The sequence below is a fragment of the Suncus etruscus genome, chromosome 2 (genome assembly GCF_024139225.1).
Source record: "Suncus etruscus isolate mSunEtr1 chromosome 2, mSunEtr1.pri.cur, whole genome shotgun sequence".
Lineage (NCBI taxonomy): Eukaryota > Metazoa > Chordata > Mammalia > Eulipotyphla > Soricidae > Suncus > Suncus etruscus.
The window spans coordinates 20,328,287-20,344,025 of record NC_064849.1 but is presented as its reverse complement, the minus strand read 5'-3'; positions in this window follow the sequence as shown (position 1 = coordinate 20,344,025).

The following is a 15,739-nucleotide window of genomic DNA, read 5'->3' as shown; positions in this document are numbered from 1 at the left end:
TGCCTTACACACAGCCAACCCAGGAAGGATGGTTTGATTCTCAGCATCCCATATGGTCCCCTGAGCCATCCAGGGGTTATTTCTGAGTGCAGAGCCAGGCATAATCCCTGAGCATCGCCAGGTGTGATTCCCCCCCAAAATACAATAAAATAAAATAAGAACAGGTACTGAGATGAAAAGATAGTTCAGGGGTTCAGGCACTTTTCTTGCATGCAGCTGACCATGGTTCAACCCCCACCATCATATATGATCTTTCAAATTTCGTCAGGAGTGATCATTAAGCAGAGAGTCAGGAGTCACCTCTGAGAAAGCCAAGTGTGGTATAAAAACAATAAAGAATAAATAAAAATAAATATCGGTACCAAAATGGGTTTCTCTGTGAAGGAGGAAGTCAATGGCGCTTCATCAGAGTAAATGGACTATGGACTCACCTGCAATTTACAAGGTGGCACAAGGAGGCAATTTATAGGGAGAGTGTTTGATAACCTGGAAGAGTGGGTTATATATTGGAACACAAATTTTCTCTCTAATAACCCATATTCAGACAAAGATAACCTCAAAGAGAGATTTTCCTTGATCTCAAAATAAGGTTAATCTCAGTAGATCTGGCCTATTTACACAGGTGTAGCCTGAAGTTCAAGTCACCGTATAGCTCTTCTTGCATTGGCTCAGCTGGCAACTTGAAGAAAGAAACTCTCATTGGAATTTTGAAAGGCTCTTGAGGCTTGGCAACCAAGCTAAGAACTTCAACTTTAGCTGCCATTTGTAAACTGTAATGATACTTACAAATTTGAACAAATTTGCCTCTTCCAGAGTCCCACCCCACTCAGGGTGTCCTGTGTTTTATTGACAACCAGAAGGTGAACTTTCTCATTCACCTGGAGGTTAGACAATCCAGAAGTTAGGTACCAAGCTTTAACTTCAAAAGTTCAATCTGAGTCCTATAAGAGCATTGGGTCATTGCTGAGGAAATTCTTTAAATATCATGTCTCTGGGGCCGGGCGGTGGCGCAAGAGGTAAGGTGCCTGCCTTGCCTGCGCTAGCCTTGGGCGGACCGCGGTTCGATCCCCCGGCGTCCCATATGGTCCCCCAAGCCAGGAGCGACTTCTGAGCGCATAGCCAGGAGTAACCCCTGAGCGTCACCGGGTGTGGCCCAAAAACCAAAAAAAAAAAAAAAAAATATCATGTCTCATGAGTGCATGTGAGTAAAGCAGTGTTGCCAATAATGTCTTATTAACAAATATGACAGATCTGTGAGGTTAAGAATACTTATTATGCTGAGTGAAATAAGTCAGAGGGAAAAAAATAGACGCAGAATAGTCTCACTCATCTATGGGTTTTAAGAAAAATTAAAGACATTTTGCAATAGTTCTCAGAGACAAAAAAGAGGAGGGCTGGAAGGTCCAGCTCACAACATGAAGCTCACCACAAAGAGTGATGAGTGCTGTTAGAGAAATAACTACATTGAAAACTATCCTAACAATGTGAATGAATGAGAGAAATAGAAAGCCTCTCTTGTGTACAGGTCGGGGTGGGGTGGGGAGGAGGGAGATTTGGGACATTGGTGATGGGAATGTTGCACTGGTTAAGGGGGGTGTTCTTTACATGACTGAAATTCAACTACAATCATATTTGTAATCACGGTGTTTAAATAAAGATATATAATTTTTTTTTAATTTTAATTTTTATTTTTTTTAATTATGACAACAAAAATGCAAAGAAAGAGGACAGGGTAAAGTTACAGTGGAAGCCCAATCACCCATAAACAGAATTCTCGGTAGTCCCATCGATGATATCCCAGCCTTGAACTTTCAGCCAAAGAACATTAATAGAAACAAAACTGAACCCCTGTACAATACAATTACTTTGTCCCTCAAATCCCCAGTTGTAGTACATACTATTTCTTAGCAGCACACAATATAATCTAAAGACATTAGACTTATGTAACTCCTTAAACATTGAGGGCAAAGTACATTTCTCTAGTTCCATGCACATGCTAACTAGTTTAAGTTAACATCAAAAGTTTTAGTGGCTTGTTTTTCTTAAGAATTGGAGTCAAGGGAACATAGTAAAAAATGGTATTAAAGTGGCATTTGTTTGCATAGGCCCACCAAAACATAAGGGACATGGAAAGACAAATTATGGTCTAAATACAAGGAGACCTTACCCCTGAAGTTTCCTGGCACAGGACTGACTCTAGGCTCCAGGCAAATTAGTTTGTCCAATTCAAGTCATCGTCTGTAGTGGCAATACACCTCCATTCCTCACATAGTCTCTGTTGTTGGTATCATGCTTCTGTATTAAAGATCCTGGAGTCTGCATATCCCATATTGCAGTCAGGATGGTGCAGAGCATCCTCTCGTTTCACCTCACACTTAAGGGGGACTAGAGAGAACCATGTCCTGTAGAGCAGGTCATTGTTACTGTCAAGTCTTCTCAGTGTAAACGGAAGTCTCTTTTTAAGAGGTCGATGTCAGACCCTTGGTAGTGTCTTTCCTGGTAGAGGACTGCTTCCAGCTGTTGCTGTAAAAAACCTTGGATGTTTCGTAGTTAGCTTGCCTGGTTCCGGCGTGAATGGAGGATGCCCATTCTTCTGAGGCCTGTGCCAGGTCATTATATCAATGTTCAGGGTATAAGGAAGATATATAAATTTTTAAATAAAATACAAATAATTGATGACAGCAAAAAAAAAAAAGAATACTTATAAAAGTTTTTGGGTTTTACAGGACTTGAAGAGTGAGACAAAGGTTCTGTGAATGGTTTGTTTCTAGTTACCAAAACACAGTTCACCAAATTGTTAGATAACTTAAGAGATATGAAAAATAATGGGGTCCTTTAGATGTCCAGAAAACAGAACATTAAAGCCACTATATTCTAGGCAAAACATACTGTAATTCCTCACCCATTCAATCAGTCCTCGTGTATTAATTCTTGCACCATTGGAGTCTGAATTAGTAATCTCCTAAACTTATTGGTCTTGACTCAAGTTCTAGACACCCTAGGTGTGGTCTCAAAGTTTTGTTTAAAGGGCATATGAAATCTGTACTCAAAAGGGTTTAGCATGGGGCCAGAGCGGAGCTGCTAGAGGTAAGGTGTCTGCCTTGTAAGCGCTAGCTTAGGACAGACCAAGGTTCAATCCCCCAGCATCCCATATAGTCACCCCAAGCCAGGAGCGATTTCTGAGCTCGTAGCCAGGAGTAACCCCTGAGCGTCAATAGGTGTGGCCCAAAAAACAAACAAACAAAAGGTTTTAGCAAAGACCTTTTCTCCACAAAGCACTGAGACAGCCTCTCTATGTCTGGGACAAGCCCTCTAGTCTGTAGCTGTTTGCAAATGCTCTCAGACACTCATTGAAGCAAAGCAAAAAGCTCTCTGTGGATGGCAAAAATAAAATACCTGTTGTTCAACTATTACTGACAATTCTCAAAAGACCAAGAGATCTACTGGATGTTCATAAAATTAATATTACAGGGGCTAGGGACTGGAGAGATAGCACAGCATGTGGCTGACCAGAATGACCCCTGGCACCACGGGTGGTTTCCTGAGCATCACCAGAAGTGATTTCTGAATGCAGAGCCAGGAGTAACCCCTGAGAACTGCCACGTGTACCCCCCAAAACAAAAATGAAACAAAAAATAAGTGCTAGAGAGAGAGTACAGGGGTTAATGTGCATATTTGGTATGTGCTTAACCCTGGTTGGCTCCTCAGCACGACACAGTTCCCAAACATCTCCAAGGAGACCAGGTGGCACTGAAGATGTGTACCACTAAAGAAATGGCACTGTGGCACTGAAGAGCCCAAGCACCTCTGCAACCTCAGACTCTCCAGTTCTCAGACCCAAGCACTAGTTTCATGGGTCAAGAGTTGCCAGGGGTGTTCCAAGATACCCCAAGCATTTCCTAGGATGTCACACCCCTAATAATAATAATAACAATAACAATAATAAATGCAATTAAAATGACCAAAAAACCAAAATGAACTCACTGAAACTATGAAACTCACTTAAAACTATGGTTGTTGCAGAAAGGAAAGAGAAAGATGTGAGGAAATGGGGAAATGAGTCTTCTGATGGAGGCGGTAGTACTGGGACTTAGTGAATGGGATGGTTTGTTCTGTACACCTGTGGAGGTGGAGGTACTACCCCTGAAAATGAAACTATATCATTACCTCATACCACAGAAAAAAATCAATTTCAAATGGATTAGAGTGGATCAAAGAGGGAGCTGAAGTGGAGCTGAAGTAATGGTGCAGGGCTTAAGGTGCTTGCTCTGATGTGATCCCCTGCACTACAAATGGTCCCCTGAATACTATCAGGAGTGATCCCTGATCACAGAGCCAGGAGTAAGTCCTGAGCAACACTATGTATAACTTACCTTCCCAAATTAATTGGGTAGGGTTGGAGAGAAAGCTCAACAGGCTAAGAAGCACTGTGATCTACAAAGCTGTTACATACTGGGGCCCGGAGAGATAGCACACCGGCGTTTGCCTTGCAAGCAGCCGATCCAGGACCTAAGGTGGTTGGTTCGAATCCCGGTGTCCCATATGGTCCCTCGTGCCTTCCAGGAGCTGTTTCTGAGCAGACAGCCAGAAGTAACTCCTGAGCACCACTGGGTGTGGCCCAAAAACCAAAATAAATAAATAAATAAATAAATAAATAAATAAATAATACCAAAGGAACTTGGAAGAAGAGGACTTAGGGGATATATCTTGCCTGCGCCCAATCCTCATTAAATCCCTGACACTATACAGCTCCCAAGCACCAATAAGAATAGCCCCAAAAGCCTCAAGCACCACCGGGTGGTTCCTCAAGGCTCAAGCAGCACCTTATTCTTAGGCCAGAGGATTGAATCACACAGGAGACTTAATATCACTGGTTATGGTCTCTGGGTCCCTATAGCACCTCTGGGCTAGTGCTAGGCATTTGCATGATAATACAGATCCTAAGTGTGTTAGGAACTAGAAGAGTAGAGCTGGAGAGATAGCACACTGGTAGGTTATTTGCCTTGCATGCAGTCAGTCCAGGACAAATGGTGGTTTGAATTCAGGCATCCCATATGGTCCCCTGTGCCTGCCAGGGCAATTTCTAAACACAGAGCTAGGAGTAACCCCTGAGTGCCATTGGGTGTGATCCAAAAACAATAAAAGAAAAAAAGAAACTAGAAGGGACTGTAAGTTTGGAATTAACTGCTGTTTCACTTCTGTAACACTGGTTTTGCTTAAGATACTTAAACACATTTACAAACTTGACAGAAACTGATAAGCTACATGCTGGATTAAGAAACACCTGATAGGGGCCGGAGAGATAGCACAGCGTTGTTTGCCTTGTAAGCAGCCGATCCAGCACCTAAGGTGGTCGGTTCGAATCCCGGAGTCCCATATGGTCCCCCGTGCCTGCCAGCAGCTATTTCTGAGCAGATAGCTCAGAGTAACCTCTGAGAGATACCGGGTGTGGCCCAAAAACAAAAACAAAAAAGAAGAAACACCTGATAACCCTATATGGAGCTTTTGCAGTTGCGTGATGCCTAGAGTCTTTTTTTTGGGGTGGGGGGGTCACACCCGGCGGTGCTCAGGGGTTACTCCTGGCTGTCTGCTCAGAAATAGCTCCTGGCAGGCACGGGGGACCATATGGGACACCGGGATTCAAACCAACCACCTTTGGTCCTGGATCAGCTGCTTGCAAGGCAAACGCCGCTGTGCTATCTCTCCGGGCCCTAGAGTCTTAGAGGTCAAGTACTCAATGGTGAAAATCCTCTCAATGGCCTATAAAAAGAGTCTGTGAGCTCAGTAGGGGGTCAGCACTTGCTGTGTGTCCCCAGCATGCTGGACCTTGAATTAATTCCCTTATATTTGCATTACTGTTCATCTTCTTGTGGTCTTTGTGGGACAGATCCTGAGTCCAGAGCTAACATTTGGGGGCTTGTCCAGGATCCTGATCTATAGATAGGAGGACAACAAACAGTAGTGAGAAAATTTGCTGGGTGGGAAGAATAAAGGGGACATGGGGCAATTGTGGAGGAAAACAAACACTGGTGGAGGGTGTGGTGCTAGAATGATTTATGCAAGAAATACTACTACCACAGTATTGTAAACCCTGGTACCTAAAATAAATTCAAAATGAATTAACTAAATTAAATTCTACACAAAAATTAAGTTTATTTAAAGAACTGCGGAGCTAGCACAGAGGATAGGGCAACTTGCACCTTGCATGCTGCTGACCCAGGTTCAATCCTCAGCATCCCTGTATGGTCCTCTTGGACTCACGCAGGAGTGATTCCTGATTGCAGAGCACTGCCCTGTGTGGCTCAAAAACAACACAAAAAATGGGGCCGGAGAGATAGCATGGAGATAAGGCGTTTGCATTTCATGCAGAAGGTCATTGGTTCAAATCCCGGCATCCCCATATGGTCCGCCCGAACCCTGCAAGGAGCGATTTCTGAGCATAGAGCCAGGAGTAACCCCTGAGCACTGCCGGGTGTGACCAAAAAAAAAAAAAAAAAGACAAAATAGAAAAGAAGGGGCCGGCGACGGTGGCGCTAGAGGTAAGGTGTCCTGCCTTGCAAGAATAGCCAAGAAAGATCGAGACCCCCGGTTGATCCCCCGGCGTCCCCATATGGTCCCCCCAAGCCAGGCGGCAATTTCTGAGTGCTTAGCCAGGAGTAACCCCTGAGCATCAAACGGGTATGGCCTGAAACAACCAAAAAAAAAGAAAGAAAAGAAAAATAAAAAAGAATTTTAAAAAAACACAAAAAATAAGGGTTTTTTGTTTGTTTGTTTGTTTGTTTTTGCTTTTTAGACCACACTCTGTGATGCTCAGGGGATTACTACTGGCTATGCACTCAGAAATAGCTCCTGGCTTGGGGGACCATACGGAATGCCGGGGATCGAACCAAGGCTGGTCCTGGAATCGCCGCAGGCAAGGCAAAGGCCCTACCTCTGTGCTATAGCTCCGGCCCCTAAGTTTTTTGTTTTTAATTTAAAAAGTTAAATCAAATAAATGCAATAAAAAAAACTCTAGGAAATACCCAAACAGCATAGAGATTAAAAAGTGAAATCTAATTTACTGTGACTAATTGAATTAAATGTAATCAAAATCTCCCTCCTCCAATGCAACTTTTTCATACAAGTCATCAATAGCAATTATAAAATAAACCTAATATTTTCTAACCTCTCTCTTCTCTTCCCCAGTTCTGCTCCTTCATCCCCATCACCCTTCCCTCCTTTCTTCTCCTTCTTCACTTTTCCTTCCCTCTCTCTTCTTGGAATCTAATTCAGTGTCTCATGTGCCCTATCACTGTCATCATATTTATAAGAAGTAATGGGCAAAAATTTTGTGGATCTTCTGTTTTGAAAAATCTGTTTTGAAAATTTGCACCATTTTTCTGTGCAAATTGTATCATTTCAGCTCAGTTTGGAGAAGGTAAAATATCCAAAGTTGGTGTGATACTTGAATAGCTGATTAAGCTTGCCCCATGGAATGAGGAAACAATGCTTTTCTATATACTGAAGTGATGATAAAAAGATTTTAAAAGTAAACATTGTGTCAGGAATGTGGCTTTGTGATAAATCACTTGCTTTGCATATGTAAGACCTTGGGTTTGATTTCTGCTCAATAGGCATTAAAAATAAAGTGAAAACAGAAGTGAATGTGGTTATAAAGGGTCTTGGGCATTTCCTAAATGAGAAAACTACTATCTTGAATAATCAAAGAAATAGGAAAACAGATAGTCCAGGGATTAAGGCACTTGTCTTGCATGTGACCAATTCTCGACCTATGTTCTGGGAACTACATATGTTTCTCCAAGAATCTCCAGGAGTGAACCCTGAGTGCAGAGTCAGAAGTTAGCTTTGAGGGCCCCAGAGAGATAGCACAGCGGCGTTTGCCTTGCAAGCAGCCGATCCAGGACCAAAGGTGGTTGGTTCGAATCCCGGTGTCCCATATGGTCCCCCGTGCCTGCCAGGAGCTATTTCTGAGCAGACAGCCAGGGAGTAACCCCTGAGCAACGCCAGGTGTGGCCCAAAAAAAAAAAAAAAAAGAAGAAGTAAGCTTTGAGCATTGCTGTGTGTTGCCCAATTAAAAAAAAACACATAACCAAGGAAATAATAACAGCATAATTATCAAAGTATTCTATCTGAACACAGATTCTTTGGTTATGCCAGTTACACAGAAGATAAAGAGTGCACTTTTACAAGCTGGCATTCATGATGTGTTGAATTTATGTGAGATTAAGCCAAGCAATTATTTTATAACTCATTCTCTCCAGTGTCAAGTGCCCACATAGTGCCATCTTCTGCCTGTCCCAACCCTAGAGATCAGTTTATCTCCACTTCTACCTTCGAATCCATCAGATAACTACCTCCCAGTCTTTCTTGTTTCCATTGTTAGATCACATCGTTTTCCTCATGGTCCTCCTGCTTCTCTCTTATAAGGAATATCATGAAGCCTCCTGGCTGATAATTGCTTTGACTCAGTCCCTTTCACCACATAAGGTAACACAGTCATGGTTCCAGAAAACTGGGCAGTCATTAATCCAGAGGGTCATTAATCATCAACTGGAAACCTCTGAAGAAGGGAAGATTAGTCGTTTTTTTATTTTCAGAGAGAAAATATTAACAGCATTTTACATGAGTGCATTTGATTACAAAACCAGTTTAAAACCCTGTACAACCAGTCATATGAACATCGAGTAGAAATAAAAAATGATCATACTTAAACACCAAATTCAAAACCAACGACAACAGAATCGATACCCAACAAGCTAGAGGGACCACTTATACTAGCAACCTGGGGGTGGGGGGTAAAGGAGGAGGATATGGGATGCATGCTGGGAACAGGGGTGGAGGAGGACATTGGTGGTAGGAAATGCCCCTGATTCAATGTCACTATGTACCTAAAATATTACTGTGAAGATTTGTAATCCACTGTGGTCAAAATAAAAATTATTTTTAAAAAGCAAAACAAAACAAATAAAATCCTGTACAAAAAACATACACATTGAAACTTAGCTAGTTTGAACTTGATAAATAAAAATTCCCTTTTCTAGAACCTACCAGAACTTTCTATATCTATTTGGGTTGTGCTCTATGCTTTTCATTCTAAGCCAACAAACCCACTCAGAGCAGGAGGAGGTGCTGGGAGACTGGCATGCATGGGAAGGGTATGGAAACTCCTGCCTTCCCCAGAACTTTGCCCTCTATTTCTCTTCTGCCAGGCTGCTTCTGTGTCCTTGGAAAATACTCTAATGATATAGAAAAGGACAAAAAAAATGTATCTTTTCCCCTTCATAAACACATAAACTCAACTTCCAGAACCCTCTTTCCTTGAGCAATTCTTTTTCTCTGTTTTAAAGAAAGAGCCCTTTGCCTTCTGTCCTCCTGTGAAGCCTTCTCCTTTCTTAGGAACCTCTAGGACAGGTTACAGGTCCTTCTTATCCCTGTGTTTTCCTCTTCAATGATCCCTCCCATCAACATCCAGATAGGCTCAAGTCTCTGCTGTTCTCTGGGTAATCTCCTTCCCATCCCTCCCTCTCCACATTGCTGCCTTGAAAGTTCTGTGATGCTCCTATGTCTATACTTATAGTCCTCATTTACTCCTCAAACCCACTGCCCTCCCTACTGCTTCTAACTTGCCCAACCCCATGGGACAGCTAAGTTTCTTACTGCCATACCAACAGATAATGTCTAGGCTTTATAGGACTTTGTCCTGCTGTGGCATCAGATACTGAGTTATTCTTTTTTCTTGTAGGTGAGACAGAATGCTCTCCTGTCTTCGGATTGCTCCTAGATGCCATCAGATGTCATCCATCTAACAAAATGTCCTATGATCCAATAATAGTTGCCTATGGCAAATGTCTGGTATTCCACATTTTCTCCTACTATCTAGACCAATTAAGACACCAAGCACTGGTTTGTAGATCAAGGGTCCTCAAACTTTTTAAAAAAGGGCCAGTTCACTATCCCTCAGACTGCTGAAGAGACAAACTTTAGTTTAAAGAAAACAGTGAATAGTGTGGCCCATGGGCTGTATTTTGAGGACCCCTGCCCAAGACTGAGAGGAAGAGTTTTGAGACAGAGAGGAGGGGAGTCAGAGAGTGTAGCCCACATCACACACATATACATTGCAGGCCCGGAACAAGTCAGCTGCTAAGCAGGACAGGCAATAACGGCAAAAACACCCAGCTGGCCAGATAAATGTACTCTGTGGGCCATAGTTTGAGGACCCCTTTTCTTTTTGTTTTGTTTTGTTTTTTTGGGGGGGGCCACACTGGGCGGTGCTCAAGGGTTACTCCTAGCTATCTGCTCAGAAATCGCTCCTGGCAGGTATGGGGGACAATATAGGATGCCAGGACTCGAACTAACCACCTTTGGTCCTGGATCGGCTGCTTGCAAGCAAACACCACTATGTTATCTCTCTGGCCCCAAGGACCCCCTTTTCTAATAATTTCCCCCCTAGCTTTCATTCTCTCCATTCCCAGTGCCACTCACTGGGCCACTGTCATCCCTTGTCAGAACCAGAACAGCTTCCTACTCTCACTGAAGCTTATCCAACCCTCCTTCCATCCAGAATTCTGCCAGCCCAAAGTGATGCTTCTAAATGGAAAGCACAGCTGAGTGTGACACCCCACAGTTCCCTTCACCCAACCACCCCTCTGGTCTTCTTAGTACAGTCCTTTCATGGACCCATTTTATCTTTTCAACTTATCTTTGGTCTCAAGGCCCCAACTTGGGGAGCACATGGCGGATGAATGAGGAGACTTATTACAGTCAGTTATTATCTCACTTTCATATGGAATCCGGGGTCTCTTTGTTTTATCAGAAAGGGGAATGGTAGTTCTCAGTGACTTCCAGAACAAGAAACAAAGAGTGTTAATCAGAAGGCACAGACATAAACCTGGGGAATCAAAAGGAAGATGTGGGGACTATGATTAACAATAAGATATTATGTACTGGATGTTATAACAGGGGGTCCTAAACATTACACATGTATGCACACAAATTTCAATACTGTGAAGGAATGAAGGTGTGAACTAACCTTACTATGATAATCATTTACCATAGAGATCTGTATCTGATCCTCACATTAAAATCTTTAAATTTACACATTTTATGTCAATGGTAGCTCAATAAATGGTCACTGGTAGCTCAATAAAACAGAGGGAAAAGATGAATAGCAATGGAAAGAATTCCCATCTACAGCATCTAAAATCCTATATACGGAGCCATAACAATGGACTTCTCCCAGTTCACTACACTTTCTTTCTTTAGGAACTAATCACTTCCTCTTCCTTGAAGGTTTACCACCATCTTCAAAAAGCTCAATCACCCTCTGCTCCCTGTAACCAATTCATGTCCCTCTGAGACTCCAGTCTCCTTGAGAACCTAGACCATGGGATTGTCACTTTCCCACTTCTCATGCCCAGTAATTATTTGTTCTCCTTAAGTATTTTGCCAGACAAACAAGAGTTTCCATGTGAAGGAGAGCAGGTTCGGTGGGTATGAAGGTGTGGGAAGGGTGGGTGGATGGGAGGAACAATCAGAGAGGAGAGTTACAGGGTTCAAGCTTCAAAGGTAGAGTCACAGAGACTGCAGAGCCAGGGTGGGGTTAGAGTAAAATGGAAATGAAGGTTCCAGCAAACACAAGGACTCTGATCCCACCCACTGGGCTCTGATGAGTGGCCCCAGCAAAGTCAGGGTGGGAAAGGAGAGAAACCATGAGTCAGTGCCAAAGTCCTTTCACAGGTGGTGTGATTAAAGCAGGGAGGTGCCCTCATCCAAGGCCCCCTGTTAGCTAAGTAAAGTTAAGGTGGCAGGAGATTCACACCAGAGTACAACATCCTGGAAGGCCAGAAAAATCCTGCTATGGCCCCAGATCTAATGACATGATACAGGCAAACAGGGGCTGCTGTTGAGAGGTTACAAGTGAAGAAGTGGGGGGATTGCCCAGTGATGGGTTGTGGTACCTGCAGTATGCCTACAAATAAAGTTTTCCAAAAAGCCCAGAGCAAGGAAGAAGTAGAGAGTTTCTCAGCTTAGCACTGTGAGGTCAGGGATGTGGTGGCACCATCAGTTCTTGTTGTTGTTGTTTATTTTGTTTTTCATTTGGGCCATATCTGGTGGTGCTCAGGGGTCACTCTTGGCTCTGCACTCAGGATTTACTCCTGGAAGGCTCCAGGGACCATATAGGATGTTGGGAATCAAACCCAGATTAGCTATGTGCAAGCCAAGTGCTCTTTTAGCTCCAACCACCTGCAGTGCTCAGGGCTTACTCCTGGCAGTACTCGGGATCATATATGGGGCCGAACTGGGGTGGGCCTATGCAAAGAAAGCATCAAAACACCTGTATCATATCTCCATGATACAGCACTAGCACTTTCTAGTTTGATTTTAGAATTTATTAAAAACCTGGCTCTAGAAGTTTCTGCTGTCTTGCTGTTATGGTTCTCAGCTTTTATGGGTTGATTCCATCTAAGATATTGATTGGAGATTCTGTACTGTCCTATAAAACAAAGGATTAGAATCCAGTGTCAAGGACATTCCACCCAGCCTTCTTTCTCTCTGGGAAGTTGAATTCTAACTAGTTTTATCAGCACAATAAAGCTCTTCCATTGGGACTGCAATGAAGTCATACTCTACTCTTTCAAAAGAGAAAAGCTAAGGATGGGTGCAAGTTTCTGATTAAGCCAAGTTTTAGAAGAGGTAAAACTTGAAGTCTGCTCATTCAGGAGGCCCACCTCAACACTCCATGAACTGGACTGCCCAGCACCAACCCCCCTACAAACACACATGCTATGTTCTTCCAGGGGCCTCCAGTTTTCCTGACAGCTGATTTCCTTGCACCTCCATATCTCCATATTTCCAGCTAGCTTTGCTTCTAATTGCTTCCAAAATGTTGGGGATGAACCATTTTTAGTTGGGAAGGAATTTTGTATGCTGTCATTTTCTGTGTGCGTTCTTCCTTTTTTTTTTTTTTTTGGAGGGGGGGTCACACCAGGCAGCCCTCAGGGGTTACTCCTGGCTCTACACTCAGAAATTGCTCCTGGCAGGCTCGGGGGACCATATGGGATGCCGGGATTCAGACCACCATCCTTCTGGATGCAAGGCAAATGCCTTATCCGTGCTATCTCTCCATCCCCGCATTTCTTCCTTTTTCATCTGTTATTGTTGCTGCTGTTTTTGAGCCATAACTGCTGGTGCTCAGGGTTTACTTCTCACTCTGACCTCAGAATCACTCCTGGTAGATAGGGCTCAGGGGACCATATGGGATGCCGTGGACTGAATCCAAGTTAGGCGCATGTAAGGCAAATGATCTACCCACTGTACTATTGTTCTGACACCCATTTCATCATGTTTCTTTTGGTATTCAAGTTCACTCACTAGCTAAGTTGACATGGATATTGTTGGTTGTGCAATGCATTTATTGAGGCAGGAGTATCATGGAAGTACTATAATGTGCAATTGATACCCTCTCTCCTTCTTATAAATGCAATCTTGCCCCTCTTCTCATACCTATAGGGGCAATGTCTGCATTTTAACAAGCTCTAGCTCTCCCAGGGCATGATGGGCCACCTCGGAGTTGTGGTTGCTGCCAACTACTCCTTCCATTAACTCTGTGGGAGTAATCTATCTTTTAACCTGACAGACTCTCTCCCCCCCAAAGCTGCTTCCAACAGGCCTTTTCCACATGGGCCCCCTTTACTGGGAGCTGCTCGGCCTGTTGTGGTCACTCACTTCCTCTTCAGCTGGCATTAAAGTCTGTGTCTGCAGCATAACTTCCTGGTCCCCTGCCCTCTCCTACCTCTCCTCTTTCTTCCTCCATGGAGCTGTCTTCAGCTCTTGGTTGAGGGACAAAGTAAAGAAGTTACTACCTCTCTAGCTCTGTTTTTCTTTCCTTCCTTTTCTCCTTCCTTCCTTTCTTCCTTCTTTTTTTCTTCCTTCCTTCCTTCCTTCCTTCCTTCCTTCCTTCCTTCCTTCCTTCCTTCCATCCTTCCTTCCTTCCTTCTTCCCTCCTTTCTCTCTGTCTTTCTCTGTGTCTCTATCACTCTTCGTCTCTAATTTCTGTTTCTCTCTGTGTCTCTGTCTCTCTCTGTCTCTCTCTGTTTCTGTCTCTCTGTCTCTCTTTCTCCTACACCAAGCAATGCTTGGAGCTTGCTCCTGGAGGATCATAGTAGTGACCACAGATAGAATAGGCTTCATGCACGGCAAACAAGAACCTTACCCTATACCCAGGGGTGGTGAACCACGTGGCTCTTGAGCCGAATGCAGCTCCTGGCCAAAATGAATGCGGCTCTTTGCCTCATCATGATTTTGTATACTGTGGCTCTTTGCCAAGTTTGGATTTGGTTCTGCTGCTTCTGAGGAGGGACCTCTGAGGAGAGATCTCCGAGTGCGGAGTCCTGCTCCCAGGCTGCGTCCTCCCATCTCCCATCCCTCAGAAACAACTGCACAGGCCAGTGGGGGGACCCGTGTGTCACATGTTGGGTCACATCTGGCCATTAGTTCTTAGTGTGGAGGACGCAGCACACCCTCACTATCATTGCAGGATTTTGACCCTCACTCAAAATGGCAAAATGCAATATCTGTTGAATAGATTACTGGTAAAATTATATGCTTTTGTGTGAGTGTTTGTCTGTTTTGGCAGGTCACTGCGTGGTGTGGCTCTCTGACTCTCACAGTTTAAAATTTTGGCTCTTTGTGTCGAACTTGCTCACCACCCCTGCCCTATACCATCTCTCCAGCCCTAGAACCTCAAGTTCATTTTGTGTCTGTCTTTCACAAGCCAAGCTTTCCCACCCACCTCTGTAAAGGACCATTAGTACCATTAGCTTCATTAAGGGACTGAGACCACTGTCCTACAAGCTCCACTACCCTTACTTGAACTATGAACCATGAGGCTCCAACCTACAACCTTGGGCACTGGGCACATAATGGTCTCTTGGCTCTCACCTCCTATCCCCATCTCCTCTACTTTTGTCATCACCCAGACAGTTCAACTTTGGGGTTCCTCAGCTCATCCTTCTTGTACCCACAGATTCTTGAAAATACCTGTTAGGTTACAAATTAAAAAAAAAAGCGAGACGAACAAAAACAGATGCATTGAGACTTATGTAGCAAACTCTATTACTAGAACACTCACTGGCTGAATTAACTTGTTCATCCTCATTACCTTGAGCAATGTAATAGTCTATGAAGGTGTGTGTGTGTGTGTGTGTGTGTGTGTAGGGGCCCATTCATTAGGCATGAAACGGCCTATAGAACCTAGGGGAGCTGGGATTGAAATCTAGACGATAAATTCTACTAATCTAGTCTCTTCTGTCACTCTTCTTTCTTTCTTTCTTTCTCTTTCTTTCTTCTCTTTCTTTCTTTCTTTCTTTCTTTCTTTCTTTCTTTCTTTCTTTCTTTCTTTCACACTCTGCTTTCTTTCTTTTTTTTTTTAAAAAAGAACTAACTGTATTTGTTCTTATTTACTTGTTTGGGGGCCTCACCCTGTGGTCCTCAAGATTGGTTCCTACAACTAAGTGGTGGTGCTGGGGAGAAAACTGGGGCCTCTTGCATGCATGCAAAACACGCCCTCACCCTGCTGACTTCTCTCTCTCCAGCCTTTTTCCATCCCTTTCTACGGGTTTTTTAGTTCCCTTGTAAACGCAAAAGGTTGATCTCTCCAGGAGAAATAAAACTGCATTCAGAATTTAAGAGGCTGAAAGCGGGAAGCTTCCTCCAGGAAGAAAGAGAGTGCTTGGACCAA